The 26538-nt window shown below is 45.9% G+C and overlaps 1 pseudogene; it reads left to right on the top strand.

Annotated features, from left to right (window-relative positions):
• On the top strand, positions 1–22484 carry LOC123398744 (annotated as a pseudogene).
• The last annotated feature ends 4054 nt before the right edge of the window (positions 22485–26538 follow it).

Genomic DNA, 26538 nt, shown 5'->3' with positions numbered 1-26538 from the left:
AGATGCTCCCTGCTGTGTCCAGAACAGAACAAGAAGGGCACGAGTCCAATCACTCGCAGAAAAAAGACTCGAGTCCAACTCCGACTCTCCGAGGAACAACGAGAGGAGCCACGAACGCGGGATTGACCCCCTGCTCGCTTCCACGGAGACGCGCAGAAGCTTCACAAACCTCGCAGCCGTCCGGCGGTCCTCCCCAACTTCCTGCCTGCGGGCCTGCGGCCGTCGTGCTCGCCGGCGGTGCGAGGGGAGGGGGAGGGGGGCGCACCCACACCCACCTGTAGCGACCTGGCCAGCAGTTTCTCCGTCTCTACAGTAGCTACTGTCGTCCGTTGACGGCGACTCCCTGCGCCGTGTGTACCATGCCACCGCAGGTACAGAGGTAAGGCCCCAGATCTGTTCTTCGGTTCTTCCTCCCCCTTTCTCTGGTTTTTTTATGCCTCATAATATTTACTTCCCACACCTCGCCGGTGACATCCATGCACTCCTAGTAGTTTTTTTTTCCTTTTGGGGTATTTTCTGCTAAGTTGGGAGGCATTATTGTAATCAACTCTGACTGGACCCAAAGTTTAGGCTCTATCCGCCTTCAACAAAACATATGCTTGAATGTGTGGCTGCAGCAAAATGTCTATTCTTTGTGAAAAATTGTGCATATGAATTCCTCAAAAATGCATATACATGCCCATATCTTCTCTGATTTTTTCTTCTGTATTACTAGGTCGATGGTATGTCCAATTCGTCCTACTAGGAATTAGACAATACCATGGAGAACAATTTACAACATGCAAGTACGTCGCCAAGGGATTTTACATTCCAATTGTTAAAAAAAATTACAAATGATTTTTCTGAGGACAACAGAATTGGTGTTGGCGGGTACGGAGTAGTCTACAAGGTATGATCACTATATACCATTTTTCTTTTCAAGTGATACCATCACTAACTCTGAGGCCTGACACATATTAACAAGATACTTTAACAGGGAACACTCGACAATGGGGAAGTGATTGCCGTGAAGAAGCTTTATTACAAGCATCCAGGACTTGACAGCGACAAGCAATTTCAGAATGAGTGTATTAACCTTATGAGGGTCCACCATAAAAATATAGTAAGGTTTGTTGGCTACTGCCATGAAATACGTCATAAATGTGTAGAGCACAATGGGAAATATGTTCTTGCCACGGTGGAAGATAGAGCTCTCTGCTTCGAATATTTGGAGGGTGGAAGCCTTGACAAACATCTCTCTGGTATGATATTGCTCTACTTAGACAATATTCATTTTTGTATGAACGCAACGATCCCCAAGTTAAGGCCTGGTGACATATTTCTGTTACCTCTGCAGATGAATCGTGTGGATTTGGTTGGCACACGCGTTACAAAATCATTAAAGGAATCTGTGAAGGATTAAATTACCTTCACAATGGATCAAAAGAATCGATTTTCCATCTGGACTTGAAACCAGCAAATATATTGCTGGATAGGAATATGATGCCAAAGATAGGAGATTTTGGTCTGTCTAGACTCTTCGATTCAACAGAAACCTATTCCACAAAAGGAATTATAGGAACACCGTGAGTTCATAACTGATGAAAAGTAATCAACTTCTGTGGTTATAACTCGTTATTAAAGTAAGTGTATCTGATACATGCAGTGGATACATGCCACCAGAATACATCAATAGATCCCAAATCACACCAAAGTTTGACGTGTTCAGTTTGGGTGTTACAATTATAAAAATAATGGCAGGACAAGAGGGCTACTCCAAATTTGCGGATATGTCTTCCCTAGAATTTATTCAACTTGTAAGAAAATATACGTCGAACAATACCCCCCCCCCCCCCCCCCCCCCAAATATTATGCTCTGTCCACTTACCAGTGTGCATATGTGTCACCTTCCAGCATATTATGTCTCAATTCCGCAGGTACATGAGAACTGGGAAAAGGCGTTGCAGACAACTGAGTTGTCACAGACATCAGATGGAGTTAAGAAATGCATTGAAATAGCATCAAGATGTGTGGAGGCTGACCGAGTGAAAAGGCCTACTATAGCCGAGGTTGTGGATGAATTGAATAAGATTGATACTACCATTATCGATGAACTAAATAAGATTGATGCAGCCAGAAGTTCACCAACAGAGCAGGTATAAGCTCACACTATACTGGTGATACAGATTGTGGCTTTGTTTGTTTGCATCTGTCCACAGATTGTGCCTTTCTTCTTGCTATGTGGACATATATGGAAGAGCTAAATTAAACACCTTACTATATTCTTTAATTAACCACTAATTTACAATAGTACACTCCTGCCATTTACTTATAATCTTCCCTTCATTACCTATACTATTTATTAACTTAACCTTCTGTATACCATTTTCATATAATTATGTGATTTATAAGAAATAGAAACAAGGTCTTCTATAACAGTATAAGTTGCTATAGCTAAAAATAAGTTTTGTCATATGTGCTTATTGGATTGAGTTGGGTTTAATATTTAGTATAGGCATATGGGTATTACTCCCTCTATTCGTAAATGTAGTGAGCATAATATTTTGTAAAAGTCAAACATTATTTAGTTTGACCAAGTTTAGTCAGAAAAGTGTCAACAAAAATATTACCAAATAAAAATACTATAAATATATGTTTAATGGTGCATATAAGGATATTTATTTAATATTATAGATGTAGATATTTTCCTCTATAAACATAGTCAAAGTTTAGAAAGTTTGACTTTTGAATTTTTTTATGCGCACTGCATTTAGGAATAGAGGGAGTATTATTATAGCCTGATAATTTAATTAGATTCCTGTATTTACTAAAATTGTTCACCATATTTGTCTAAGATGAATAACTAATTATATTTTTAGATAACAGAACTTTTTATTGCTCTAGTATGTTTCTGCTTCCAGGATGCACACAGCCATAAAAGTTTACAACGCTGAAACTATGTTTGTGGTAACGGTTACACAGTCCAGTAACCAAGATATTGGATAAAAAGGTTCGGCAAAAGATAAAATGTGGTGATACTTCGGTGACATGCCAAAACTATGTTGATGTTAAGAGGAATATCAACATATATTAGTATGAGGCCAAAGCCAACATATATACACATACATGAGGATGCCAAAAGGCTACAAGAGGATGCCAAGAGACTAGAATACAAAAGGCCAAAAGACATCACTGATATAACACCCCCCCTCAAACTCATGGTGGATCCACAACACTGAGTTTGGAGATGTGAAATCCATGTTGTGCTCTAGTCTGAGCCTTTGTGAAGAAGTCCGCTAGCTGTAACCCAGAAGGCACATACTGAAGGGCAACAACATAATCTTGCATAACAGCGCGCACATAAGAAGCATCAATGCCAATATGTTTGGTAAGCTCATGCTTCACGGGGTCTCGCGCAATACTGATAGCACCTGTGCTGTCCGACAGGAGGGTGGTAGGTGTAGTAACAGAAACACCAAAATCCTCTAGCAACCATCGTAACCAAGTTACCTCTGCTGTCAAAAGAGCCATAGCTCGCAACTCGGCCTCTGCACTCGAACCAGAAACTGCAATCTGTTTCTTCGTCCTCTAGGAAATGAGAGAATCACCAAGAAAGACACAATAGGCAGAAAGTCAACGGTGATCTGTAGGATCACTAGCCCACATAGCATTCGAATAGGCATGGAGCTGTAACGAGCTAGAACGGGGAAAAAGTAGACGATGAGAGATTGTGCCACGAAGATATCATAGAACATGAAGAAGGTGACTATAGTGAACTGAAGTGGGAGCAGAAACAAACTGACTCAGAATATGGACGAGATAGGAGATATCTGGACGAGTGACAACAAGATACACAAGACTGCCAACAAGATGACGATAACGCGTCGGATCAGTCAAGGCTCACCATCAGAAGCATGAAGGTGAACATTGAGCTCCATAGGAGTCTCAGCAGTGCGCTAATCACTAAGAACCGCACGAGTAAGAAGATCATGGATATGCTCTTATTGGGAAATAAAAAAGCCATCAGAGGTGCAGGAAACCTCAGTCCTAAGAAAGTAACAAAGAGGACCAAGATCAGACATAAGAAACTATTCATTAAGACGGGCTTTGAAAAAGGTAATACTCAGAATCATCGCCAGTGATGATCATGTCATCAACATATAGAAGAAGAAGAGTGCGACCATGAGCAGAAAGGTGGACAAACAACGTTAGATCGTGATCATTGGGCGAAAAGCAACATCAGTGATCACAAAGGCAAAGCGCTCAAACCAAGCACGAGGGGCTTGCTTAAGGCCATAGAGAGAGCGACGAAGACGACATACCGTGCCATCGGGAACTGAATATCCAGATGGTGGCTGCATATAAACCTCCTCACGCAACTCACATTAAGAAATGCATTTTTAACATCAAGCTGGGACACAAACCAGTGGCGAACAGAGACCACAACGAGAAGAGTGCAGACAATGGTCATATGGGCCACATGAGCAAAAGTCTCGTCATAATCACGACCATGCTCCTACTGAAAGCCATGAGCCACAAGACGAGCTTTATAACGCTCAAGAGAACCATCAGAGCCGAGTCGTAATCTTATAGACCCACTTACAAGTGATGGGGCGAACACGGGGAGGAAGAGAAACCAAATCCCATGTGCCGTTACGCTCAAGTGCTGCCATCCCAAACTGCCATTCAGGGTGAACAATAACATCACGATAAGAAGTAGGCTCAAGTACAACCGAAAGACCATATCGGCTAGGAGAATAGCGGTCAGGAGGAGGGCAAGGCCGAGCCTGAAGACCATAAGTCGGCTGGGAGGAAGACGACACATCAGAAGTAGATGGCACGTCAGTAGATTCATCCATAACACGTCGACGACGGGTATAATGAAAAGGAAAAGTGGGATGAGAAGGAACCGCCGGAGGTGATGGAGATGGAGAAGACATCGGTGATGAAGGTGGAGTGACATGCAACAAGGGAGGAGAAGAAACCATAGGAGAAGACGATGTTGGATCTGCAATAGTGGGACAATAAGGAGTAGAGGAATATGTGGCACAGATGGAGGTCTATTAGGAAACATGAGAAAAGAGATATCCTCTATTGAAAAGGTTAAAGAGGATGGTCGTGCGTAGAATGGACAAGACTCATCAAAAGTCATATCCCTAGAAATACGCATCCGACGACCGATAGGATCCCAACACCGATAACCCTTATGCTCATCACTGTAGCCCAGAAAAGCACACTCGACAGACTAAGTGGTTAGTTTAGTGCGTTCTCAAGGGACAAGGAGAACATAACAAACACAACCAAACAACCGAAGAGCAGAATAATCAGGAGAATGATTAGAAAGACGCTCTAGAGGAATACCTCCATGTAGAGCAGATGAGGGTTGAATGTTTATGAGATATGTAGCAGTGGAGATAACCTCAACCCAAAAATAAGGCGGAAGAGAGGCAACAATCATCATAGCATGAGCTGTCTCAAGAAGGTGACGATGCTTGCACTCAGCCACGACATTCTGAGCGTGAGCACCTAGACAAGAGAACTGAGCAAGAGTTCCCTGCTCAGCAAGAAAACCACGCAACACTTTGGAAATATACTCGCCAGCAGAATCAGCACGGAACACACGAATAGGTGTAGAGAACGGAGTATGGACCATGGCGGCAAAATGCTTATAAATAGAGAGAACCTCGCTACGAGAAGACATAAAGTAGAGCCAAGTGCAGCGAGAGAAATCATCTATAAAAATAATATAGTATCGATGCCCCCCTTTGGAAGCCAAGGGAGTTGGTCCCCACACATCGGAATGAACTAAATCAAAAGGGCGTTGAGACACTGACTCGCTAGTAGGATAAGGTAACTGAACCTGTTTACCAACCCTACAACACTGACAATGCAAAGAGACGATCTCCTAAGACAGGCCCCAGAAGACCACGTCGAACTAAAGATGATAGCCGAGAACCACAAAGGTGACCAAGTCCATGATGCCATTGCTGGGAGGAGCTGGTAGCTGAAGCGGCAAAGGCAGATGTACTGGCGAGTGTGGTGGCAGCGGAAGGAACATGAAGCTAGTCTAACTCCCAAAGCCCCTCGGAGTCAAGGCAGCGAGGGCCAGCCCAACCAGAGCCTTCGTATGACGATCCTGGACAGTGCAAGAATCAAAATCAAGAATGACCAGACAACCAGAATCAGTAAGCTGACTTATGGAAAATAGGTTCATGGTAAGGCGAGGAACATGAGAAACATTCGGAACATAAAATGAAGAAGTGGAAAGAGTGCCTCGACTAGCAACATGAAGAGGAGTACCATCAGCAGTAGGTACATTATTAGGACAATTGAGAGGTCTAAGAGAGGACAAGACAGAAGAATCAGAAGACATATGAAATGAAGCTCCAGAATCCAGAACCCATGGGGATGTACTTGACTGTGTAGACGGTGGTTGCTCAACACTAGAAGCACGAGTCACAGAGCCTGCAGTTCCCGCCGAAGAACCTGAAGCGGCAAGTAGACGCTTAAGCTTCACAATATCCTGCTCAGTCAAGGAGAGTAGACATTGTCGAGGAAGAAGCTCAAATCCCAGAAGAAGAATTGCGCTCCCTATTACGCATATCACGCTTCTTCTTGAAACAATTAGACTCGTGGTGACCATCCCTATTGCAGTAGCCGCAATGAGTATGAGGACGAGAGCGACCGTCACAAGAGCGAGCCTCACTAGCAGAAGGAGTGGGCAATAGCGGTGGAGCACTGCTGCGAGAAAACAATGATGGAGCAGTAGCTCGGGTAGCATGCATACAAGGAACCAGAATTAAACCAGCTCCACCGAGGCGAGTCTCCTCGGCACGAAGCTCAGAAAGCACCTCCAAAATAGGCACACGACCACGAGCAAACAACCGAGCACGTCGAGGCTCAAACTCTCCACGGAGCCGAGACAAAAACTCGTAGACGCGATGAAACTCCAGGTCTAACCTGACAGTCTGACAACATGGGCAAGTAACACAAACACGAGAGCAAAGAGAGTCAAGCTGATGCCAGATAGCAGAACTCTGAGTGTAGAACTCATCAATAGTGGAGTCTCTGCTGAAGAGCATGCTCCTGACGGACCACAGATAGGTAGAGAGCATCACCAGAGGGCTGATAGCGCTGGTGAAGATGAGTCCACATCTCAAAGACAGTATTGAGCCCCATAAACTCAGAAGCAAACTGAGGTAGCACACTGGAAGTGAGGACAGCCGCAGCACGGGCATCATCATCACACCACTGAGTGTTGGCAATCAAATTATCTCGATAAAAGGAAAGAGCATTCGAGTAATCCAAAACCTGTTGATTATAAGCAGCCTCTACATCATCATCAACAATCCTGTCTGCTTCCCTATCAGCCTCAGAAGCACCCGTGGGAAGAACCTGTGGCGTCGGTGGGATAGGAGCCACAGGAGGAACTGGGCACGGCGGACACGGGACCTTGCCAAAGAACGCCCCAAAGACGAATACCACTCATGTGAATGCGCATAAAGAAAGCAAACTCAGCATAGTTAGCCCCATCAAAAATCACCGAGAAGCGAGGGACAATGACGTAGGCCGACGACGAAGACATCATTGTTAGGAAGTATTAGTATCAGTCTAGGAGTCCTCATTAGTCTATTAGTATTAGTCTAGGAGTCCTTATTAGTCTATGTTTACTTTCCTTGCACCTCAAGTCTTGTGTAATATATATATGCCCCTTGGGCCTTCAATAAACATAAGTTGCTTTCCTAACATGGTATTAGAGCTTAGGTTATTTTTTTCGGGCGCCGCAACTCGCCCTCCCGATCCAATCTCACGCGCTCCACGCTGCCTCGTTCTGCTGCTCGATCTGAGCAGGGACGGCTCGTCCTGGGCTCTTCTCCGCCTCCAGCCGCCGCCGCCTCATCCCGCTGGATCTCGTGCCCCCAGCCGGCGGTGTGTTGCTCCAGATTGAGCCTGTCCTCCGGCTGTTTCCCCATCAAGCTGCTGCAGGACGCCGCTGCTTGGATTGGGACGGACTCCTGCGCTGCTGACGCGCGCATCCTCCGGCCTCCGCAGCCGTACGGCCGCTGTCCGACTCCGCCACAGTCTGGCCGCCGTCCGTCCGCTGTCCGCGTCCGGCACCGTCCGGCCGCCGTTCGTCAGCTGCCGCTGCGATCTATGCCTGACCATCCGTCAGTGCATGGCCATTGAGATCCGTTCGGGGCTGCATCGTCCGTTGACCTGGGCATAAACTGCTTTGGTTAGCCTTGGTGCTGGCCTGCAACGGCTGTTGTGCACACGTGTGACATGGTGCTGTACTATTTCTGGTGGTTCATCATCGGTTGATAGTGTTCAAAAAAAAATGTTCCTCTCGGGTCTGCATGTCCCTTGCTGCCTGGTGGCTCCTGCTGCTCCTGTCTCGCATCTGGGTTGTTCCTCGACGCTTGATGCTCGTTCGTTTGTATCGCCGTCTCTTTCGGCGTCTTCCGCAGGTTGTGGTGGTATCTTTACTGCTGCTTCTCTTGTGAGCTTCACATATGATGATTGTCGCTCTTTCTCGACACCTCTCGCGACTTTCATCGGTTGTACTGGTGCACATGACTCCATCATATTGTGTGCTTTTTAGTTTATGTTTACTTTCCTTGCACCTCAAGTCTTGTGTAATATATATATATGCCCCTTGGCCCTCAATAAACATAAGTTGCTTTCCTAACAATCACACCCCACTTTTTTTTTACTTTTTTTAGGAATATAATCTGGATCTAGATCACGAACTGTATTGGAACCAGTCGCAGTTCCACGCCACACAGACACACACACGTTCACCCGCGGAAGTCAGCAACACCGGATGTGCGGTCGGTGGCGACAGGCGGATGGCACCGGTGGATGGCGGCGAACGCGGCCGATGGACGACGCTGGCGGCGACAGGCCGAGCGGTAGGCGGTGACAGCCGGACGACGGTTGGCGGGGAGCGGCAGGGTCTCCGGTGCTACCACGAGGCTGGATCTGGTCGACGCGGGACCACGAGCAAGCGTCGAGACTCGATCCAGGAGGAACGTGGTGCTCCACTTGTGCATCGACGGCAGGGGCGCTGAGGCGGGAGCGAGCAAGAGCGGCTCGTTGCTCAGACCAGGTTGGTCGCAGGCCTCGATGGCGCCTGGCTCACGCCTCGGTGGCTCGATCTAAAGTGCGAGACGCACAAACAACAACCAGGCGTCCCCGATCTGAAGGCGGCCGACGGCGGGAACCAGTGATTGAAGATGGTCCTACGGCGAATGACAGAGGCGGCCAGCGACGGGAAGCAAGTCGAGTATCGGCTCGATCCAGAGGGGTGGGTGGGAGTAGCGGCAGCAGATGGACTGTTCACGAGGGCGGGGAAGCAGCAGCGGCATGGAGCAGCACAGCCGATCGTCTGGGCGTGTTGAGGCACCCACAAAAAAGATCCCTAACCTAGGCTCATGATACCATGTTGATGTTAGAGGAATAGTAACATATATTATTATGAGGACAAAGCCAGATATATACACATACATGAGGATGCCAAAAGGCTACAAGAGGATGCCAAGAGACTAGAATACAAAAGCCAAAAGGCATCACGAAGATAACTCTAACAAACTAAACTGCCAACCATAGCTCATGAAAAGCAGTCGTATCGCTATGTCCAACCTTGTATGCGCTGAGAGGGCCATTCCCCTGCCCTCTTGCCGCAGTAGTCGCACCCAGGTTCGCAGCGAGGCTCCACACCTTGACTGCCCAACATGTGGCCACTCGTCCGCTCCAATTAATAAGTTTTCCCTAAATCTTTTAGGTCCCGTATGAGCTAATTACCAAAAATATGAGTAGTGCTCTCTGATGGAGATGCCAGATCTGACCACACGCAACGCAAAATGCGTGAACTAATAGTCAAAGAACAAATATTGGACAAATCCCTCATGTTTGTAAAAAGCACACTTCTTACTACACCCTGCCAATCTAAGTTACCTTTATCTATAAAGGAACCCTCATCTTACACATTCGCATATTTTATATCAGGATGTTTTCTAAGAATAGATCGGGATATTCTGATGCATAACTAGTTAAACTGTACATTAACCATAAAAATACATTAACTTCATGACATGTACAATAAGTTCAAAATTATTTGGTTGTGTCTTCTCACCTGACAAACTGAAAGTAGTTTGCCTGCTCTTTGATGTTTCAACCAATCACTGTAATGTGGTTTAAGTGTGTCTACAGAATAGGACTAATAATGTTTAAATACTGCTATACATTTTTTGGGGTAAATAATACTATATGTTCAGTCTAAGAGAGACTCATATAAACAAAAGCTGAAGCTCTAAAGTTCTGTTGTAGGTCACCAACCTACGTAGCAATCAGGCCTTCAACCCATGCGTGCATTCAGGTAAGCATTTAGTACTTTTGACCAGACTCCAACTAAGTAACATATTGGACTCCCTCCTGGACCTTTCCAGGCAACTATGCTTCTCTCCGCTCATACCATTTTTAGATGATGGCAAGTGACCAAGCTTGCTTGAGTCGGTTCCTAGTTTCTGTGCAGTTTCCCTAAAGAATAGAACCAAACATTTAAATCTTGCAGAACATCATAACTATGGACCTGACGTAGATTAATACAAAAGTGTATCCACCAGAGAACATCTTATTTTAAAGTATTAAGCTAATTTGGTATTTTTTGTGTATGTTTTGTTCGTTAAAAAGTACTGAAGACATGATATGCAGGAATGTTAGGTGGTGGTAAAGATGGGAGTATTAAATGCCAGATCTTGCCATCAGCCAGTGTTAAGATGTTCAGTTATGATAATCTCAGGTCAGCCACAAGGAAATTCCATGTTGACTGTGTGATTGGTGAAGGAGGGTTTGGAACTGTATATAAAGGATGGATCGATGAGAACACATTGTCATCTTGCAAATCTCGCACTGGTATACCTGTTGCAGTGAAAAGATTAAACCACGAGGGGTTACAAGGGCATCGAGAGTGGTTGGTGAGTATAACTGCCATTCTATTTTGTGTTGTTGTCCTCGAAGCTATGTAGATTCATGTGTGGTCTAAGTACACTTTCGAAATCTTATCTTGAAGTGATGAATTCTATTTTGGCAGTTACAGCTTCACAAGTGCTGATGAAATATTGCAGGATTTTTAACTCTGTTATGTTTTCCATTTACAGGCAGAAGTCAATTACCTAGGTCACCTTTCCCATCCCAACCTTGTGAAGCTATTTGGGTACTGCTTGGAGGATAAGCACCGGCTACTAGTGTACGAGTTCCTACCACGTGGGAGCTTGGAAGAACATCTTTTTGGGAGTAAGTTAAATTAGGACTTTGTGCTCCACTGTTGTCCACTGTTATTCGTACTGCTAGTGTAACGCCATAGTATGTTATATTTATAAATTACTATCTTTGATATAGGAGGCTCATGTCGACCTCTTGCATGGAACCTGAGAATGAAAGTTGCACTCGGAGCTGCGAAAGCAATAGCTTACCTTCACATTACAGAAACAAATATTATTGTTAGAGATGTTAAGAGTTCCAATATTCTCCTTGACAGCGTAAGTGGATCGTCAATACATCGCACTTCACCTTTATGATCATGTGATGTCCACTGAAAGGAATGCATCATACTACTGTGCAGGACTATACTGCGAAGCTCACTGATTTTGGATTCGCAACTAATGGTCCTGTTGGTGAGAGGAGTCATGTATCCACAATGGTTGTGGGAACATATGGTTATGCTGCTCCGGAATATATTGTAACAGGTAATCTTCGAAATACAACTTCAGACACTATGCATATAGGTTTTTCATTTGAAATCGATGAGCAATAAACAAAGTAGATTGAAAACTCTGACATTTAATTTTCACATGGAATACCTTAAAAAGAACGTTGACGCATGACGGTCATCAGTGATCTTCACTACTCCCTCCTATTTTGTATACATAGCCATTATCTAAAATATAATTTGCAGTTATACAGGGCCACCATATTTTTTCTTTTCTTTTTGAAGGGAAGGTAGAGCAGTCTCTAGCTTATGTATTTCATCATGCCTGGTCTGCTTTCAAAACTGGCTTGAGCCTGGGGACCATATGATCAATTACTTGAAAGGTTACTTATGCGCTGCACGGCCATAACCAAGCCTGTTTAAGAAGAGGTAGGGGAGGTAGTAACAGGAGGGGTACAACCGTTCAAAAGAGAAACTGAAAGGCAGCTCATGTATTAAGTATGTTTCTGTCTTCCTATCTCTCGAAACAGGATTTCTCCCCACTTCATATGTAAAGCAACAAGCGAACAAAGTACACGGCTGAACGATACATGGTGGTGAGGTGGCCCTCTTACAAAACCGATCCCATGATAGTCGGAATACACACAACGCAAGCGACTACACTACCAAAAGATAACACAGGACGATCGGAAAACAACATCACACTACTCCCTACTACACCAAAGCTCCAGGACAACGCCCTCAGGAGGGATAACGACACATAGCGTCGCCGCTACCGAGTCCACAACGGACAAAGATCTTCAACTGGAACCCAAACACGGGGAGGCGCACCACGATGACGTCTTCAAGAAGATAGTGGCGCCGGCAGGCATCAGCGCCGTCAGCGCCAAAGCGTAGGGCTTTCACCCTATAGCCCCCCTGTCACCATGAAGTCTTCAGCAGAAGCGCGACGTTCAGATCCCATATCCGGATGGGGGCATCGTCCCAGTTAGAGACAGAGCACGTCCGAGCCACTCGCCGCTATGCCTCTCGTTGCCCATATAACCAAGAGGTATAAACACCACCGCCACCATGGTGCTCACCGAAGAGCCAACCATGCGGACTGCCTTGCAGGGCCGTTGGCCCAACATCCAAGCCACGAGACATCGTCACCCGCCCACTTCACAATGCACGAACCGCAACAGGAGAAGCCCGACATCAACCCCCAAGCCCGGGTCAGCGCCATCACCGTAGGGGCACCCACGCCTGCGATCCCCTTCAATCCCAGTGTATCGAGGGGGATACGACCCAGTGGCTGCCGATAGCCATCATCGAGCCATCAACTCAGACGCCGCCAAATCCGTGGCCATTAGCACCGACCCAACATCCGGCTAGCGTTGTCCTGACCACCACCACCACCACGGTCCTTCACTGACGCCATAGCGTGTAGACGCCGCCCCAAGCGACCCCAAGCTCCCACCTTGTCCTGACCTCGGGCCGGAGGACCATGTCAAACTCCCACACCGACGGACAGTCTGCAACAGGCATCGCACCCAGGCGAGGTAGGTTCCGCCCCATCAGATCTGGACAACCCATATCCACGCGAACGCGGCGGGGGGCGCTCAGGCAATAGGCAACTCCTGACGTCGAGCAGCCCCACCCATGCGACTCACGCCACGCTAAGGGCTCCACCCAATGCCCACATCCTCACTTCCACACGCCCGCGAGAAGGACCACCGGCCACCGCCGCTGCCAGCAGCCTACAACCAACGCGAGGGGCTTACCGCCAGCGTCCAAGGCCACCGGAGACTGCCAGCCTGTGCCACCATGGCCCGCGATACACAAGAACCACCAGCCAGAGGAGCCGCCACGCCAAATCGGATTTGGTAGAATCTTCGCAGCCATCCCGAGCACACCCCTCCACCTGTCTTGTCGCTTTGCACGGTTGCTCCAGAGCCACAAGTAGTTTGAAACTAAGGTTGTGATGTACTCCCTCCATTCCTAAATGTATATCTTTTTAGAGATTCCACTAGGGGACTACATACGAAGCAAAGTGAGTGAATCTATACTTTAAAGCATGTCTATATACATGTACATCTGTATGTAGTCCCCTAGTGGAACCTCTAAAAAGACTTACATTTAGGAATGGATGGAGTAGTGGTTAGTACACTGTTTGTTGTCAAACACCTCGGCGTTTCGTGCATTCCACAGTGACTGGCCGTGGCGAATAGAACCTTCCATTGCTTGCCAAAAACTTGCATTGCTTCAGCCGATACGATGAAATCACCTAGGTTAGCAGAACTAGACGCAGGAGCAATCGGTCCCAGCGTCCCCCAAACGAAGGATGCAGCCCTACAATGTAGTAGAACATGGGAATTGATTCTGTGGCCAGTCAGAGGTCGCAACAGTCGTGGGGAGTTACACCGAGAAGAATTGATTAGGTTTCTACCTCGTACAATGGTGCTCATTAATGTGAACGTTGCATGCAACCATAGAGAAAGAGGCACCACAATATCTTAATTAACCCAAAACACGAGAGGTTTCCACACAATTAATCATGTTCTTTGTGTTAAGCTTTAAGGACTCGCAACCAAAAGTTTAAACTGATGTAAATGGCTGAACAATCCACATATACACTTCAACACCCCTTCTAACGTGTGACACAGAAATTCAGCACGTGGATAATCCACATATACAGTTCAACACCCCTTCTAACGTGTGACACAAAAATTCAGCACGTGGATAGACTCCGAGGTATGGCTCAAGAGATCTATACATGGACAAAGGGGGACAGCAACATTTTTTGAATAAATTACGACAGCCAAGACTTGAATTCAAGACCTTAACTTCAATACCATGTTAAGCTTCATGCACGAGGCAACACAACCAAAAGTCTGAACTGATGAAAAGAGCTAGACAATCAACGAGGCATGTACATGGACATAGAGGGGGGCAACAACAATTTTTGAATAAATTGCGAAAGCCGGGACTTGAACTGAAGACCTCAGACTCTGTTATCATGTTAAGCTTCATGCACTAACCAACACAACAAAGTCCAAACTGGTGAAAAGGGCTAGACAATCCGTATGTACACTACAACACTTTGTTAGTTGGTTTTGCTTTCTTGGTATCTGAAAATTGAGATAGTGGCCTTGTTTAGGAAACCGGAGGGAGTATATCAAAAGTGTTTGCATATACAGAAATTTAACAATGAGGTCGTCTGGTTTGGTATACAATAGGTATGTATAAGGTTGCGTACAACTCAATTCAGTTGGAAGTGAAAAGCTAAACTGCTTATAGAAATGAATGAATGATCCATAACACATGTGCTTTGCTATCCACAGACCCGGGCTACTAGCCTTCGCTATGATAGACCCACACCCACACCTCTAATAGTCTTCTGATCATATATCTACAATCTTCATTTAAAGAATAATTTTGTAGTAGGAACCAGATTTTTCATCTCATCAATGTTATGAAATGAGCATATATACCCCGTGGGGCCAACATGCATCGATACATATACGCGTGGGGGAAACAAGCAAAGAAGCCCCTTGAAAAAATAGGGAGTATCCTAATGTGAGGGGTAAAGCAGTAATCAATAGGTGATTTACTTATTTGTCATAATTTTATTTTGTTATTAATTAGAAACGGATGCATGACTAAATAAAATAAGGAGTCGGTTTAACGGAGACTTGCTCGTAAGGTTAAAAATGCATACTTTAAACATAATAATTTTATGATGAACCCTAATCCCAAAATAAATAGGACGACCGTGTGCGGCCGTGCTTGACCATGGCGGGTCACCGCCACCGAGGGTGCATGTCTCATGTTCAGGTTGTGTACATCGTGAACCATGATGTGCATGTCACTGGCTGGCGCCGAATGCTCTGCCTACGCGAAGTGGCCGGGGACGCCTCCACTGCATAGGATACTAGGCCATGATGGATGTCTGGGAGGAGCACAACCCTGGTACAACGTCACAGTTCGATACAATCTGCAATTAACAAAAAAATGGCGCCTTCTTGATTTCTAGATTTGTGGGCAGATCGAATGGCATCTCACAAGTGAGTAGCGATGGGGAAGACGGCAGGAAATGAACAGTGCGACCCCGGCGGCGTCGTGCTGTCGGTTCCGTTAAAATAGGAACTGAAATTAATTAGCCAAGATAAAAAGGTCTAAAATACCCCTATTGACTTATGGTTGGATATCTTAGGGAGTACGGTACCGTAAAAACTCTCCAAAGAAAAAGGGGGAGAGTGGATGGCTCAACCCGGGTAGGAGAGTCAGGAACAGAAACCACATATTGTGTAGAGCTGAAGCTCATGAGCAGACACAGGTGAAGGGCTAGGAGTGGACCTAACATGTGGCGGTGAAGGTGGAGAATCAGGTAGTCAAAAAAGAGAGGCTCCCAGACCAGTTGGCCCCTCATGTGCAACTTCATGTGCTGTACCCAGTCCTTATAGTTCTATTTGTTAAAGATAACAGGACATCGTGGGACTGGGACAACACCACCGGTGGTGGTGGTGGTGGTGGTGGTGGAGGGTGCCATTTCAGGAGAGGGTTGATGACGGCAGCAGACTTCTTCTTGGTCTTTGGAAGCAACATGGTGGGGAAGAAGAACCAGGAGGCTGGCAGATAGGGACGCTGGCAACCGAGGAGGCAGCACTGGCTGGCAAGGACGGCTGCTGCAGGCTGGAATGGCGGCGGCTACCAGCAGCAGGATTATCTGCCCGGAAGAAAAGGGGAAGCTCGATGGAGAAATGGCCGGCGGTGGCGGCTCGGAACCTAACCCTAGCTGCAATAGCATCTTGAACATAGTGGTATATCACGGTGCTTTGTTATTTCAGGACAAGGTTTATCCTTTATAAGACATATAGCAATCTGACTATCACAAAACATCTCCATAAAGCACTGTGTACCAGGTGAGGGTCGAACCTGCGACCTCCTGTGCGTGTCCAGGCGCCCATCACCACTAGGATGAGACGTTTTTTTGTTTAAGCGCCACAATTTTTTTTGAAGTTAATTTATTTTTTATTGCATATGAAAATCCCGATATTTTCATTTCCTCACATAACATTTTTTTATACATGGCCTTCTTTTAAGAGGATGACAATTTTTTTATTCAGAGGGTGACATTCTTATTATGGAGTGATGTTGTTTTTATTATTGAGAGATGACATTTTTATTTTTAATGGCATGTCAGTTTTATCTAGTGACTTACAGTAGTGGGCAACACTTTAGCCAGATCGATTTCATCATCTCGAGAAGAGAAGACAGGCGTGCATGCCTAGACTGTAAGGTGATACCTGGAGAGAGTGTTGTCCCTCAGCATAAGCTTGTGGTTGCTGACTTCCGCTTTCGGATTCGTGTCCAGCGGGACAAGCGTGCCAAAGTCGCTAGAACGAAGTGGTGGAAGCTCAAGGGGGAGGTAGCTCAGGCGTTTAAGGAGAGGGTCATTAAGGAGGGCCCTTGGGAGAAGGAGGTGATGCAGACAACATGTGGATGAAGATGCCGACTTGCATTCGTAAGGTGGCCTCAGAGGAGTTTGGAGTGTCCAGGGGAAGTAGAAGAGAAGCTAAAGATACCTGGTGGTGGAACGATGATGTCCAGAAGGCAATTAAGGATAAGAAAAATTGTTTCAGACGCCTATATCTGGATAGGAGTGTAGACAACATAGAGAAGTACAAGATGGCAAAGAAGGCCGCAAAGCGAGCTGTGAGTGAAGCAAGGGGTCGGGCGTATGAGGACCTCTACCAACGGTTAGACACGAAGGAAGGCAAAAGGGACATCTATAAGATGGCCAAGATCCGAGAGAGGAAGACGAGGGATGTTGACCAAACCAAGTGCATCAAAGACGGAGCAGAGCAACTCCTGGTGAAGAACGAGGAGACTAAGCATAGATGGCGGGAGTACTTTGACAAGCTATTCAATGGGGAGAGTGAGAGCTCTATCATTGATGTGGACGACTCCTTTGATGAGACTAGCAGGCGTTTTGTGCGGCGAATTCAGGAGTCGGAAATCAAGGAGGCTTTAAAGGGGATGAAAGGAGGCAAGGCGATGGGCCCTGATTGTATCCCCATTGAGGTGTGGAGAGGCCTCGGGGACATAGCGATAGTATGGCTAACCAAACTTTTCAACCTCATTTTTCGGGCAAACAAGATGCCAGAAGAATGGAGATGGAGTATATTAGTACCAATCTTCAAGAACAAGGGAGATGTTCAGAGTTGTACTAATTACCGTGGAATTAAATTGATGAGCCATACAATGAAGCTATGGTAGAGAGTCATTGAGCACTGCTTAAGAAGAATGACAAGCGTGATAAAAAATCAGTTTGGTTTCATGCCTGGGAGGTCGACCATGGAAGCCATTTTCTTGGTACGACAACTTATGGAGAGATATAGGGAGCAAAAGAAGAACTTGCATATGGTGTTCATTGACTTGGAGAAGGCCTATGATAAGATACCGCGGAATGTTATGTGGTGGGCCTTGGAGAAACACAAAGTCCCAGCAAAGTACATTACCCTCATCAAGGACATGTACGATAATGTTGTGACAAGTGTTCGAACAAGTGATGGCGACACTGATGACTTTCTGATTAAGATAGGACTGCATCAAGGGTCAGCTTTGAGCCCTTATCTTTTTGCCTTGGTGATGGATGAGGTCACAAGAGATATACAAGGAGATATCCCATGGTGTATGCTCTTTGCGGATGATGTGGTTCTAGTCGATGATAGTCGGACGGGGGTCAATAGAAAGTTGGAGTTATGGAGGCAAACCTTGGAATCGAAAGGTTTTATACTTAGTAGGACTAAGACCGAGTACATGAGGTGCGCTTTCAGTACTACTAAGGGCCAGTTCTTTTGGTAGCTTTTTTGGGCTTCTAGAATAAGCTGCCCCCTAGCCAGCTTATTCTAGAAGCCCAACTAAAAATATTTTTCTAGAAGCCTAGTAATCAAGACTTAATTAGTAGGCTTCTAAAAGAATATATTTGATTGAGCTTCTAGAATAAGCTAGGTAGGGGGTAACTTATTTTAGCTTATTCTAGAAGCTACCAAAAGAACTGACCCTAAGCACGAGGAGGAGGGGGGTCTTAGCCTTGATGGGCAGGTGGTACCTCAGAAGGACACCTTTCGTTATTTGGGGTCAATGTTGCAGAAGGATGGGGATATCGATGAAGATGTTAACCATTGAATTAAAGCCGGATGGATGAAGTGGCGCCAAGCTTCTGGCATTCTTTGTGACAAGAGGGTGCCACAAAAGCTAAAAGGCAAGTTCTATAGGACGGCAGTTCGACCCGCTATGTTGTACGGCGCTGAGTGTTGGCCGACTAAAAGGCAACATCTGCAACAACTAGGTGTGACGGAGATGCGCATGTTGAGATGGATGTGTGGCCACACAAGGAAGGATTGAATCCGGAATGATGATATATGAGATAGAGTTGGGGTAGCGCCAATTGAAGAGAAGCTTGTCCAACATCGTCTGAGATGGTTTGGGCATATTCAACGTAGGCCTCCAGAAGCCCCAGTGCATAGGGGACAGCTAAAGCATGCTGATAATGTCAAGAGAGGTCGGGGTAGACCGAACTTGACATGGGAAGAGTCCGTAAAGAGAAATCTAAAGGATTGGAGCATCGCCAAAGAACTAGCAATGGACAGGGGTGCGTGGAAGCTTGCTATCCATGTGCGAGAACCATGAGTTGGTCGCGAGATCTTATGGGTTTCACCTCTAGCCTACCCCAACTTGTTTGGGACTAAAGGCTTTGTTGTTGTTGTTGTTGTCAGTTTTATTACTAAGCGCACGACATTTTTATTAACAATAGGTTGGCATTTTTATCAATAATGTGATGACATTTTTATTATTGAGATATGGCATTTTTTATTTTTAATGCCATGGCAGTTTTATTAACAATAGGATAGCATTTTATTATTGAGGGGATGGCACTTTTTATTCTAAATAGGATGACATTTTTTAATGTTTGAGAGGATGGCACTTCTCATTATTATTGGCATGACAGTTTTATTTGGGGTTTATCCAGATAAAACTTTTTATCTAGAGTTTGGCAGTCTTATAAAGTAGCATGCCAAATGTTTTTGGACCATGGCATTTTCTCAACTTATAAACTTGTGCGGATTTTTTTGTTAATGGCAGTTTTAAAGTTCAGCATGAATTTTTTATTTTGTATTTCATATGACCTTTTTTTAATCATACTCAACATGACAAGCGTGATCAAAAATCAGTTTGGTTTCATGTGTGGGAGGTTGATCATGGAAGCCATTTTGTTGGTACAACAACTTATGAAGGGATACAACGAGCAAAAGAAGAACCTGCATATGGTGTTCATTGAGTTGAAGAAGGCCTATGATAAGATACCGTGGAATGTCATGTGGTGGACCTTGGAGAAACAAAAGTCACATTACCCTCATCAAGGACATGTATGATAATGGTGTGACAAGTGTTGGAACAAGTGATGGCGACACTGATGACTCTCGGATTAAAATAGGACTGTACCAGGGGTCAGCTTTTACCCCTTATCTTTTTTGCTTTGGTGATGGGTGAGGTCACAAAGATATGCAAGGAGATATCCCATGGTGCATGCTCTTTTTGGATGATGTCGTGCGAGTCAATGATAGTCATACAAGGGTTAATAGGCAGTTAGAGCTATGGAGACAAACCTTGAAATTGAAAGGTTTTAGGTTTAGTAGAACTCAAACTGAATACACGAGGTGCAATTTCAGTATTATTAGGCACGAGGAGAAGGAGGTTAGCCTTGATGGGCAGGTGGTGCCTTAGAAGGACACCTTTTAATATTTGGGGTCATCTCTGTAGAAGGATGAGGATATCGATGAAGATGTGAACCATCGAATCAAAGTTGGATGGATGAAGTGGCACCAAGCTTCTAGCGTTCTTTGTGATAAGAGTGACAGAAAGGCTAGAAGGCAGGTTCTATAGGACGGTGATTTGACTCGGAATGTCGTATGGCACTGATTGTTGGCCGACTAAAATTTGACATGTTAATAGTTAGGTGTGACGGAGATGCACATGTTAAGATTGATGTGTGGCCACACAAGGACCGGTCCAGAATGATGATATACGAGATAAGAGTTGGGTAGCACCGATTGAAGAGATGCTTGTCCAACATCGTCTGAGATGGTTTGGGATATTTAGCGCAGGCATCGAGAAGCTCCGGTTCATAGCGGACGGCTAAAGCGTGCTCAAAATGTCAAGAAAGGTCGGGGTAGACCGAACTTGACATGGGAGGCGTCCGTAAAGAAGGATTTGAAGGACTGGAGTATCACCAAAAAACTAGCCATGGACAGGGGTGTGTGGAAACTTGCTATCCATGTGCTAGAACCATGAGTTGGTTGCGAGATTTTATGGGTTTCAGCTCTAGCCTACTCCAACTTATTTGGAAATAAAGACTTTGTTATGTTGTTGTTGTTGTTTTCCTCATTGTATATTTATAAAATGAGAGATGGCAGTTGTTATAAAGTAGCATGACATTTTTCCATAAATTAGATCATGGTATTTTTTTTTTGTTGGTGGCGTTTAAAATAAAAGAGAAGTTAAATGGGTCTCTGAGTCAAACAGGAGTCATGCTAGAGGGAACAAATAGCGAACCACCTGAAACGTTCGTTGGAGGCTGCCTTCACGAACGAATGAATCACAGGAGGACAGACCCCCAGCTGACGTACCTTGGATATTAGGGTCCAATACTTCAGAGCAACTCTAGTAGAGTTGCCATAAGTGTCCGATCTCCATAATAATCGCCCTTGTTTGGTGATTTTGGCCAAAAAGGGCAGTCTAGCAGAGTCGCTGTCTCCGTGCAATCGGCATATCTTTTGGAGGCTGCTCCAAATCAAGCACGGGAGCCTCCATGTTTGATAGTTGTAAGGTTGCCTTCCGTTGCGTTACACAAGCTTGCCGCTACATAGGCAAGCCAAAAAAACTGGCAACCAAATGGTTGGTTGCCTACTTTGCCAACCTCGCATAACTAGCCAAATGTTCGTATGCCAAATATTGGCAAACCATTTTTGGCTACCAAGCAAGCATGCCAATTACTTACTCTGGGTTTGAAAAGTTGAACATAGCATTCTGAATTTAGAGAAGGTGTGGCCTTCTTTTATTTTTAACCATTTTATTTTTGTTAATGCATTGATTCACAAATGTTATTTATTTTGGTGCGAAGATGTTGCGATGGTGTCTTTCTTGTTTTGTTGTCAGCTTCATTCAGAGCTCATATTGAAGGTGTAATAAGCTTATGTATAACAACTCTACACTTGCAGGTCATCTTACACAGAAGTGTGACAACTATGGCTTTGGAGTGGTGCTTCTGGAGATGTTGTCCGGTCGCCGTGTCATCGACCGGAACCGGCCAACAGAGGAGCAAAATCTTGTGGATTGGGCCAGACCATATCTCAAACATAAGCACAAGATACGTTGCGTCATAGATGCCAGTCTAGGTGGTCTGTACTCGTTCACCGCGGCGCAAAAAGTCGCTGCCCTTGCCTTTGAGTGCCTGTGCGGGGACCCCAAGAAGAGGCCGACCATGGACTCAGTGGTCTCTGTCCTGGAAGGTGTTCAGGAAGACGAGGAACCAGAAGCAGAGGAGCACCAAGAATCCCAAGGTGCAGGCAAAAAGGTTATCACTGCGAGTGCAAGCAGGAAGAACAAATCTCCTGGAATATCTTCGGAGGGCGGCGGTCGTGATCCAAAGCCATACACTCGTCAAACCAGGACCAGGTTTTATCCGTGATCCAAAGCCATACACTCGTCAAACCAGGACCAGGTTTTATCTGAGTTAGTAGAATGCAAACGAATCACAAGGATGCCACACACGCAGATGCAGGAGCTAAATTAAGAAGCCATCCACACCGGCTATTATCAACTCTGGACACTGTCTGAAAGGCATTTTTTTTTCTTTGCGATGAAATGGGTAATATATATGATGGTGATGGCTGAAGCACCTCAGAATTAAACTGGACTTTGCCCGCCGAGAGGCAAGATGACTTGCTACGAACACTCGTAAAATGAAGAAGACACCAATCTTTTTTTTTTTGTGGGTGGAAGACGACACCAATCTTGATGTGGTATCGATGATGCAAAAGTAAAACATGTTTTAGCTGTAATTTCTGTTCATGATAGGTAATAGCAAACCAGATTGAAAAACATGTCATCAACCTGTATCAAGTTTGCAACTCAATCAAGAATTAACAGATGGAGACGATTATCTTTTATTGCTGCATTAAACTCAAGAGCATTATGCAATCTCGCCGTTTGCCGTGGCTATTGGCTATTGGACATGGGAGTCCCTGGGCAAGTTGACAGCGAAGTCCATGTTTTTCCATGATTAAGATCGCAGCTGGGAATGGTCAGCGTGTGCTCTTCTGGCGGATAGGTGGATCCATGGTTTTTCTGCTGGAAATCTGGCAGCTTGCTCCAGATCAATGTGGCACTACCGCACCCGCACTAGACAGGATTGCCCAAAGAAAGCGATGAAAGGTTTTGATTCCCTGGCAGTTCTGGTTTAGCAGGCACCTTCGGAAGCAAAAAATGGATCAATAGCCAGTGGTCATCGCGTTGGTGGAGCTTATCTTTGCAGAGTTCAGTGCTTAACAGGCTGGTGCGATGTGTTTAAATCGTTCTGTAAGACGGGAGTGGCTAGAAGACGGTCGCTTGGAAATTTTGAAGGTGTTAGTAGATTTCTAACTTTCTAGCTCGACCATTGGGTACAGATCCAACGTCCAGGGCTTCATCTTCAACCTTGAGACGGTATGACAGTGTGTCTCTTCTTCCTCACCGCACATTCAATCTTCCTCCTAGTGCTGTCGGCCCGGCGTGCTCCCTCAACCACCTCGTTGCCCCGTCCTCACCTAAACCGTCACCAGGCGTGAGGCGTGTTGCCGTCGTCCCGGACCATCCCTTTAACCTGGGCGATGATCGTTTTTTTTCCGACGAACCTATGCTACCTCTCACACCCCTAAGATAGACATCAGGGTCGTCTGCCAACCTAAGATAGACGTCAGGGTCGCCTGCCACCCTAAGATAGACCCGGAGGGCCTCTCTGGTGAGCTCCTTTCCTTCCCGGCTGTTCCTTTACGCGAAAATCGACTTCAGGTGACTTATCTATAGCTATGGTTTAAGATGAACATATACGGACATGTTTGCTAGCCCACATTAGCCCCAACCAGGCCCGCATGGGAAGAAAAACTTTGTTTGATTACCTGAGTTGCATCTACTTCCCAGGCCACACAAAATTTAGCAGTTCTAGACCAAGCCCGCGTGCGACGAATGAATCGGCAGTTTCTTGGCAGCCAGGCTTCGCTGCATGCCTTCGGGAGCGTAGGGCACGAATGGAACATCTCATAACTCCACTCCCTCTCTCGTGTCATCACCCACTTCTTCATTCACACCCTCTTTCTCTCCCTCTCCTCATCACCCCTTGCTCTCCTCCGACGGCTCGCCCGCCACCGCGTCGTCACTTCATCCCTATCAAGAGCGGTGGGTGGACGACCTTGCTAACTCTGGCATCGACCTGTTGGCGGCCTTCCTAGGGCCGTCGTCGTTTTGCACCAAGCCCCCTCATCCAGCAATGCGGTGTCGGCCGTTCCGGCTTCGCCATCGTATTCGGACCTTGTGGTCGAGTGTTCGGTGGTGCCACCGGAGAGGACATCCACTATGTCGCTACTTGGAACCCCTTGGGGGGGGGGGGGGTACTCCCATTCGAGGGTTTTCTTCGGCCAGCGGGGCAAGGTCATGGACGATGACGCCCTCTTCCTCGACTTCCAGCATGGCCACGAGCACCGGGGCAATGCCGACGGTCGTCGGCATTGCCGTCTCGTCCTACTCTTTGCCCGCCATCTCCTTCTCACCGAGGTTTTCTCCCCGGACGACTACGCTCTAATGACACCCGCTCTGGTAAGTTTCAATTTTCCCCTTTGCTTGCAAATGTAGATTAGGGTTTTCTGCATTAGGCATGGTCCAATCGGTCCGTTCTTGTTTGTTATTGTTGCTTTGTGCACTGTCCCAAGTTGTTCATGCAAAGTAGGCGTAGTTTTTGCTTCCCCACTGGTAGATTTGTGCTTGCAAAATAGGTATTACATTATGCCAGCATATGCTTCATGTTCATGATGTTCATGGTAGGTTAGAGCCGGCATATGATTCATGTTCATGGTGTTCATGGTAGATTAGAGCCAGCATATGCTTCATGTTCATAGGCATGCTTGATGTTGAAGGTAGATTGATATTTGCATAAGCTGGGTTTGTGCATGATTTTATTACGTGCATGGTGAACTTGCTAGGTAGGACAAATGTGCATATACTCATACATGTTATAGGACCAATGTGTTTGCTTGTTTAGGTAGTACTATCAATGTGGCATGCTGCCAAATGTGGAAGTGGGCAAAAAATGCACTTCTAGCTTCACATCATGCATTGATATTTTGGAAACTGCACTGACGGTGGCAGTTGCCCAAGTGCAAGTTTCACTGCGCACTGCCACTGATCAATGTTAGATCATAATGCCTTGTTACTAATACATGGCATCTTATCTGACAAGGTCATGAAGACAGAGTGGGGCGTAGCTGGTGGAGGTACCCAGGTCATGGTTGGCGTCGAGCGTGCCAATGACCTCCTCCCCGTGAATCGCTCGCTCAAGAAGGTGAACCTACCTTGTAGAGCCGCCTTCATGAGCCTGCCATGTTCAAGTGGACGATCTACGAGGACCAGCCACAAGGAGGGGTCCCGAGAGCCGCTACGCTTCTACGTGCAGATCAAGGACATGGAGGATCTCACCATGCTCATCATCCCTCCCAAGTTAGTGGAGGTGATGAAGGAGTGGCTGGTGGTCAAGCTCCCGCCCATCGTCAGGCTGTCGGCCAACAAGTGGTCCGAGTTTTGGGTTCAGGTCCAGAACTTCGAGGGGCAAATTCCTTAGCCGGGGCTGGTAGTACTTCTGCCGACGTTGTCACAAGATCGTCCCCGGCGACCTCCTCGTCCTGCGAATCTTTGGCCTTGACTTGAAGGTGCAGATTTACAATCATGACAACTCGATCATGTGCAGGTGCGTTGCACCAGACATAGATGCATTGATGACATTTCTCTCGTGCTCTAGATCATCAGTTTAGTACCTAGTCATGGTAAGAACCTGCAAGTAGTTTGTAGTGATGGTGATGGTTTGAACTTGTGATGTGAAGTTGTTCATATTTTAATCAGGATCAACACCCTCGTGTGAAGCAGGGGCCATGGGATGCCCTTGCTGTCTTTAACTATGGTCAGAATTATATTAGTTTGCCTCTTAATCTGATCTTTACCATCTATCTATTGTTTGTTGTCATTGTTTTACTAGCGGTTGTGCATGTTGTTGTGCAGTTATCGTGGTGATAATGGGCCAGTAGAACACAAACGTGTGCACGCAGCCAAACAATTCTGGTTTGCATTTGCTCATCCCTTAAGCACATATGTGTGCAACCAAACAGTCGACCCTAAAATGACCATTGATGCAATGCAGGCAAACAAACAATATGCAAAGATGGATTGTGTGCTATTAAGCTCGATATGCATAAAGCTTATGACAGAGTTGAGTGGCCTTTTCTGAAGGAGATTATGTTGAGACCAGGCTTCCGTCAAGATTGGGTAAATCTTATTATGCAATGTGTCTCGGCTTTCGAATACAGGTACGAATTAATGGGAGGAAAGTAAAAGTTTTAAACCAACAAGGGGGTTTGAGGCAGGGTGATCCGTTGCCACCTTATCTTTCTTATTATGCACAGAAGGTTTGAATGCATTGCTAGCACATGCCGAGGAAAATGAAAATATTTTGGAAGTGAAAGTTTATAGAGATGCCCCACCCATCACAAACCTTCTCTTTG

This window comes from Hordeum vulgare, chromosome 5H (assembly GCF_904849725.1).
Source record: "Hordeum vulgare subsp. vulgare chromosome 5H, MorexV3_pseudomolecules_assembly, whole genome shotgun sequence".
NCBI classification, from domain to species: domain Eukaryota; kingdom Viridiplantae; phylum Streptophyta; class Magnoliopsida; order Poales; family Poaceae; genus Hordeum; species Hordeum vulgare.
This window is presented reverse-complemented; position numbering and strand designations above follow the sequence as displayed.